This window comes from Erigeron canadensis, chromosome 1 (assembly GCF_010389155.1).
Source record: "Erigeron canadensis isolate Cc75 chromosome 1, C_canadensis_v1, whole genome shotgun sequence".
In the NCBI taxonomy this organism is placed as follows: Eukaryota; Viridiplantae; Streptophyta; class Magnoliopsida; order Asterales; family Asteraceae; genus Erigeron; species Erigeron canadensis.
Genome location: NC_057761.1, coordinates 31,416,478 through 31,424,687, shown reverse-complemented (window position 1 = coordinate 31,424,687; position 8,210 = coordinate 31,416,478). Strand labels below are relative to the sequence as shown.

The 8,210-nt window shown below is 29.6% G+C and overlaps 1 long non-coding RNA gene across 1 annotated transcript; it reads right to left on the bottom strand.

Annotated features, from left to right (window-relative positions):
* Nucleotides 1-5,484: 5,484 nt before the first annotated feature.
* Nucleotides 5,485-8,210, bottom strand: LOC122586060. The gene is made up of 2 exons (XR_006321860.1): nt 8,058-8,210; nt 5,485-5,828 (listed from the first exon to the last, which is right to left on the bottom strand). It is a non-coding gene; the product is annotated as an uncharacterized LOC122586060 (long non-coding RNA).

Below are 8,210 nucleotides of genomic sequence, written 5' to 3'. Positions count from 1 at the left end.
GGCCCACAACCCGAGATTTCATAAAATATAGGCCCGTGGACTGGACCATATAACTAATGGGTTGGGTCGGGCTCGGTTTTTTCCGGGCCTGTTAAACGGGTTTGACGGGTTGGCCCGTATTTTGATCACCCCTAATATTATTGTCAATTCAAACGGTTTTCTGTGGGAGTTAAAAAAATCAACACATTCCTATATTCTAGTCTTGGCTCCTATATTAAAGGGATTTTTCATATTCAAAAGAAAAGTTTTTCTAAAATAAATGTCTATTGAGGTAAAAATTTAAATTATGATTTTATGCTAGCTAACTTTAGGACTTTTTATATAAAAAGTAAAAATTAACAACAAAATGACACATAGGAAAAATACTTACTTGTCAAAAGAATAAAAATGTCACTTGGTCCCCTCTCGTAGTTATATATAGACAAGAGAAGAGAAATATACCTCTTTGTCATGTTTTTTACCTCACGTTTATATGTCATTTGTTTTTCTCATACACTTACTAATATATTAATTGTAAACGGTTGTACTACCTGTAACCATGCTTGATTGATTTTTTATTTTTACATTTTTTTTTTGTCATACTTTTACCCAATGTTAACTTTAGTTTACTTTTTTAATTCATCTATTCGTATATTAATTGGTAAGGGTTTTCCTTATTATATAAGTTACTTAAAATAAGAAAACAGTAATATCCGTTACCCACGGCCAATGGGCGGTGGTTAATCACTAACCAAGGGGAGGCTATAACACTCAAAGGGTTGATTCTTAAAAAGTCTTTGCATCACTTTTTATTTTTCGTGTTATATTTTTTATTTCCTTTATGTAACGTTTTTGTAATGTACGTTTATCGTGATGTATCTATCACCGACCTTATATATATTGCAAGTTTTACGTATTTTTATGTATTTCAGTAATTAACTCTAATAAAAATGGGTTGGGCTTTCAAATGACTAAATTTAGATAGTTGGTTATAGTGTTTTTGCCCTAACCCCGCGCCACTCCTATTTCTCTCTCTCTGTTTCATCCTTTCTCTCTTCCTTCACTTTTTATTAAACTGGCAGAATTTAACAAAAACCTAAAATTTAACACTTAACCTACCACTATCAACCCCTAAGAATGGCAAATGTTAAAGATGAAGAGCCCACTGCATACTTTTTTAATTAAAATTAATAGTAAAGAGATAGGTTATTTACATATCAAGCTTCATATAAATGAAGCACCATAAACTTTTGCGAATTTCTTGGAGATCTGTAAAGGCGAACTTCGGTATCCTCTTGCTTACCAATGTTATAAAAATTCAATTTTTCACAGGATTTCCAAGAACTTCTGCTAGGGAGGGGATTACATGTATGGTTCTGGGGTTGGAGATGTTGCTCCAATTAAGAGGTAACTTTGTAAAAGAAAAAAGAAAAATAGATTTCAAACATAAAAGAGGCATGATATCAATGGCGGAGAAGGATCCGAAGATGAACGGATCTCCGTTTTATATCTCGTTTAGGGAATGTGACTGGTTTAACATAACACATGTGGTGTTTGGACATGTTTTAGACGAGTCAATGGAAGTTCTCAAACAAATAGATGAAGAAGTTGCATTCGATGGAAGAACCTATCAAGAATTTTGTTATCGCCGGATGTGGGGTAAAGAATAATGATGGTTCTCGATGGAAAGTAGAGAATGAATACATAAGAGGTATTAAAATTTTTGTTTTAACCTTTTTTTATTATTATTTGAATTTGTTTCTGTTTTCTTGTATTTTTATTATTTGTTTGTAAATCTTCATAATAACATGTACTAATTGTGTTACCAATCCAAATTACATAATATGGGGAGGTGAAAGACAAAGGGACGAAGCTCCGTATTAACGTAAATTTCTTTTCATTCATTACTGTTGATAAATCTGTGCTTGAAATTATACACATTGGTTTCAAATTAATGAGACAGATGCTAATTCCCTATTATTATCATGCTTATTCGAGACAATATTTGTATATATTAAATGGTCAATTTGGTGTCTTGTTTAATTTTTAAGAAGGGGGTGGATAGTGTGTATTAAATTTAGTACGGATTTTTATTTGTAAAGGGTATGATATTTTGTCAGTTGGGTCAACTGGAAATAGTCAAGATTAGCAGGTTTGACTATATATAGTCAATAGCAAGTAAGAGTTTGGCTTAAATCTGGTACCGATTATGATTATGGCGTGGTTAGTTGGTGGATTAATATATATATATATATATATATATATATTATCATAGTAGGGATTATGTATAAATACAAATAATTATATATAATCCACCAACCAAAATATCATACCCCTGTTAACCCTGACTATTCCCCGTATATCCAACCGACAAAATATCAAACCCTTTGCAGATAAAAATTTCATACTAAATTTAATAGACCCTATCCCATTCCCTTCACAAAAATTAAACAAGACACCAAATTGACCATTTAATATATACATATAGTGTCTTTAATAAGTATGTCAACAATAAGGAATCAACACATCTGCCTCACTAATTTGAAACTAACAGATATACTTTCAAGCACAGAATATCAACATAAATGAATGAAGAGATATTTACATTAATACGAAACTTCTTCCCTTTGTCTTTCACCCCCTATTCTGTAACATGGATTAGGAACACAATCTGTACATGTTATTATAGAGATCTATAAACAAACAATAAAAATACAATAAATTAGAAACAAATTCAAATAATAGAAATTAAAAAAAAAAAAAAAGTTAAAACAAAAATTTTAAGACCTCTTCCGTATTTTAATACATTCGGCGATAACAACATTCTTGATAACAACATTCTTGATACGTTCTCCTCCATCAGATGCATCTTCTTTCTCTATTCGTTTGAGAACTTCCATTGACTTGTCTATAAGACGTCCAAACACGACATGCGTTATGTCCAACCAGTCACATTCTCTAAACGAGATATCAAAGTGAGATCCGTTCATATCCAGATCCTTCTCCGCCATTGATATCGTGCCTCTTTTATGTTTGAAATATTTTTTTTTCATATTTAAAGTTACCTCTTGGAGCTCGAGCTTCTCATATTTAAAGTTACCTCTTTTATGTTTGAACTATTATCGAGTTCGAGCTCTGAATTAAGGCTCGAAATATTTATCGAGTCAGCTCGAGCTCTACATAGCTCGGCTAGAATACTTATCTAGCTTTTCGAGCTTTCCATATATTATGTATATATTTATATATATATAATTCTCAAATAGTAAATTTCTAATTCTACAAGGACTATTTGTATAAATTTTGTTATAAGTGATATATATTTTCGAGCTTTTCGAGCCGTACTCGAGTCATGTTTTTAGACACAAGCCAAAATCGAGCCTTTTTCGAGCTTTTTGAGCCAAGCTCGAGCCATATTGTAGGTACAACGAGTCAAGCTCGAGCCTACACACTGAAAGCTTGTCGATCTATTGAGTCGAGCAAATATTGTTCGAGTCGAGCTCGAGCCATGCTAAGCTCAAGTTCGGCTCGACTCGATAACACCCCTATTGGTGTGGAACGGCGAAAGTCGTTATATCAACGTCGGGATCTAGCTGGGTTGTTATGTTCTTATTGTTTTTGTTTTTCTTTATCGTGTGTGCTGGCAAATTTTAATGGCAGTATCAAGTTTTTAATAAAGGTTGTATTACTAAAGATTATGACTACTGAAGAAGAAGATGACAACCATCACTTTTTTTTATTTTTGTTTTCTGAATTTTAATTTTAAATCTTTTTTACCTTTTAAACCCTATAGTATTTTCTATACAGAGCAAAAGTTTATAAATTCAATATTGTACTCCGTAATTTTGTGCTTTGATTTGTTGTATTACCTTAAATTTTGTAAAAGCCTAAGAAGTTTGATATATATATATATATATATATATATATTAATAAGAAAATATAAAAGTAATATAATGTGGTGTGATTATTATTACGAATGTGGTGTGGTTACTGGGTGGTGCTGATGTGATGCTAATGTGTCACATCACCTGGTATGGTGATGTGAAACATTACAAATCCTCTTAGATACACCAAATTCGGTCAGAGATTTACAAACATCTAAATTTCTTTTGAAAGCTTGGTCATATATTCTAGCACAATTGTACAAACCTTTTGCCTTGGAAGATGAGAGGGGTTGAGGGTGGTTGGTTGGTTTCTTTACTGTTATATTTTTTTTGGTGTTAACTAGCTAATTAACCTGCATATTATGTGGGCACCTGAATAGAATTTGTTTTTTTAAAGATATAACACAATAAACATGTTCAATTTTTCATTATATTGAACACTATTATATTGTATATTTTGATTAAACGATGTTAAAACTATAATTTGTTTAAAAATCATAACATATACATATCACATTAGCTATGTTAAAAATCTAATGATATTTAAATCTCATACATTTAATTTCAAACCCCAATTATAATAATCAATTTTGATTAACAAATTTATTTCTCATTTTAATAGAAATTATATATTAAAAATATTTTGAAGTCATAATATGAAATAAGTTTCCATTTTTTCCACCACCTTTAAATTTTTTAGATAATGTCATAAGAATATCAAGATTATATATTAAAAAGTCTTCTTTAAAATAAAATGACATCATCACAGTTTTGTTTTATTAATATAAGAGATTGCATGATTCGTCCATGTGGTTTACCCATTATCATGGTTTACATCTTTGGTTGAAGTTTTTAGCTAAATACATCCAAACTAGTCGTATTAGTTGCACATTTCATCCTTTTGGCTAATGAGGTTACTTTCATTTTGTTAAATTATTTACATACGAGGGCATTTTGGTAATTTCTCCCCCAACCCCGACATGCACTTTTTCTCCTTCCTTGTGTATGCATCTATATAAAGTTATAAACTATACCTCCTCCATATCATAAACACATATTAAATATATACATCTATACTCCCTATATAAACAAACTACCCCTTCCCAAATTAAACACTATACCTTCAAATTCCCTATTTTACCCTTATAATTTACACTTTCCCAAACACTTTATTTCTGAACTTCCTAAAATACCCTTAGAAAAATCTTATACATCTACGTATTTATCATTCATATTTTGGAATAAAGATGTTTGTGCGTTTAAGTAATGGATATTGTGGTATGTTGATATTTGCAGGTTGTTCACTATGTATAGTCATGTAGATTGAAAGTAGTGTTTTTTTTCAATTTTATTTTAATCTTTATAACGCTGGTTTGATAAGGGTTAGTTGATGTAAAAGACAAGATCTCAGTTTAATTTCTATATTCGATTAAAATTATTAGCCGCATCACGCGTATTTCTATTCAATACAGTCCATTGTTTTTTGTTCATGATACCCCCACATTTAACCGTCTTTCTTTTTTAACAGGTGTCGCTGCAACGCACGGGTATCCCTCTAGTATCATATAAATCATTTAAAATTCCAACCCATACAACCATTAATCAGAAATAGTCAAAAAGAAGGTACCTGCAAAGTAATTTCATATACATCTTGAAATCCAATATATAAAAACAAAAAATCATCGACTTTAATTCTTTTGGAAAAAACAAAGAAATGATAGTAAACTTCAAAGAAGTTTTATACATGTGGGTTTTTAATTAGTTTACAATCGGAACCTCTTGATTTTATTCTTTGACCTCCATCAACTGTGGTTGCAAATGGTGAATCTGTTTTGGCGGGCGGTGGCGGATTTTTCTACATTTCTTCATCGATCGATTCTTAGACATGAATGAAAATGAAGATATAGAAAAGAACGATGTTCATTCATGATTCTCATATGACATCGGTTCAATCTCAGATCTAGTAGTCTTGATTAATCAAAATGAAGATTTAGAAAAGAAAATGATGGAAAAGAGCAATTTAAATTAACAGGTATCAAAAGATTACCATTTCACAATGAGAAACCCAATTGAAGGGTTATTGTTGCATTTTTTCATTCATCTCTCTAGATAACTAAGAGAGGATATGAAAATGCTTATGTGGCAACCTTTTTTAGATGACAAGTAAGATTTTTACTTATGTGTCAAATTGTTAAAATTTTAGCTTATTTTGGTGTTACTTTAAAATTTAATTTAATACTTTACATTAATGTTAGATATCTATTATGGTATTTTACACATTTTTTATCTCTCATTTATTAACATAAGTTATGTTTTGTTTATTATTTGGTGTTACTTTAAAATTTAATTTAATACTTTACATTAATGTTAGATATCTATTATGGTATTTTACACATTTTTTATCTCTCATTTATTAACATAAGTTATGTTTTGTTTATTATTAAAAAAAACGTATGTGTTGTTTACATATTTTTGATATATTATTCAAATTTAATAAATTATTCATTTTTTGAAATTAACCCTTTTAGTTTTTATTTTATGCATTGAAATTTATCTTATGTTGATGATTCATTTATTAAGTATATTTTATATGTTTTTTTCTTTGATTTCATTTGTTGTTAAATGATTGCATTATGTAGACACTAACAAGTCCATTGATTATATGTTTAACAAATAAGTTTATATTTGAATACATTGTTGCTACAATATTACCGTCTTTGATTTTAAATTTGAAAGATTCATTATTTATTTTTAACAGATTTTTGTAATGATTATTTTTCATGCAACGCATGGGTTTAATCTAGTTTGTAATATTTGGATATGTCATATTGTATGTAATGATATACTTTTGTGAAAGAGATATATGTGATTAAAGTGATTTTTTTATTGAAAAACCTAGTTCGTGGATTACTGTTTTCATTATGTTTTTTTTTTAAATTCAGTAAATATAAATAAGAAGAAAAAAAGGGTAGGTGTGAGGCTGGCTAGGAAAAATACGAAAATGCCCTCACATGTAGAGCGCGTGACACAACTTAACGGTGAGAATCTAACGCCATTAGCCTTAAGGATGAAACATGCAACTAGTTTTGATGTATTTGGCTAAAAAAAATCAAGGGATGTATAACATAAAAATGAGTAAACCATATGGACGAATTCTGCACTTAACTCTCTTTTTTAAAATAGTGTGGTTATGATGATATAAAGAAGGAGAGGAACTGTGGAATGGTTGGTATGACAAAATGATATACCCACACTTTTTATAAGTCATTAAGTAACTGAATTGAGAAAGTGACTGAATAGAAACATAATGTTTTTATGGATTAAGTCAATATTGTTGTTTTTTTTATTTATTAAGTCAATAACAAACAAGTCAATCAAAATTAAGTCATGACTTTTTAATTAAGTCATTATCAAACACTACCTAAGGAAATTATTGTAGTAGTTGGATCATATTTTTTTTTTAACAGAATATTTGGATAATATCTATATTACTATATAAAATTTATACCCCTATGTTGAAAAACTTACAATTTTGTGACATGCAAAATTACCATTTTACCCTTAATTAATTAACTTACACAACCATTCCATAATCTTTTAAAAGATATTCACTATTCCTAAAAATCAAATATCTTTGTATCAATTACCAACACCACTTAACGCCGATGCCACCACATCGCACCTAATGTCATTGCAGCCGCATTGCGCGGGTACCATGCTCGTTAATTATAAGTTGTACAACAGATTTTAGTAAAAATATGAAATAATGAATGTAAATCTTTAAAGATCTATTATATTAATCATTACATCAACAAAAAAAAAAAAGTTAAATCTTATTGTAAAGGTGTCGATACAATGGATGTTTATACGTATTTGGATGTTTATAGATATTCACATGTTTTGGAAAAACAAACAGTTATACTAATTCATATTGAGACATATAAACCATATTTTAACATATAAAAATGGTATTCAGATTTAGCTATTATCTTTAATTAAAAGCAACCAAGGCTTAAGCAAATATCACGCTTGAGACATATCTTTGATGAAGTTATCAATAAAAACTATGTGAATTAACTTTTACGGACTATCAAGGTTAAATCCACGTGAACTTGACCACCACATTACATAATCAGAAAAGTTTTCAAGAAGTTCGAGAAAAAGTTAATAAAATTTAAAACAGAGAAGTAGAGATACCTTTTGTTTTAAAGAGGAAAGCATAGCAGAACCATTTTTTGGGCCCGAAACCAAACCCAAAAACAATGTTAACACTTTTTATGTGCATGAGCAAAAATGTTTACAAGCCGGACATATAAATCTACTTGGTGAGAAGATGAACTTTGGTGTGTG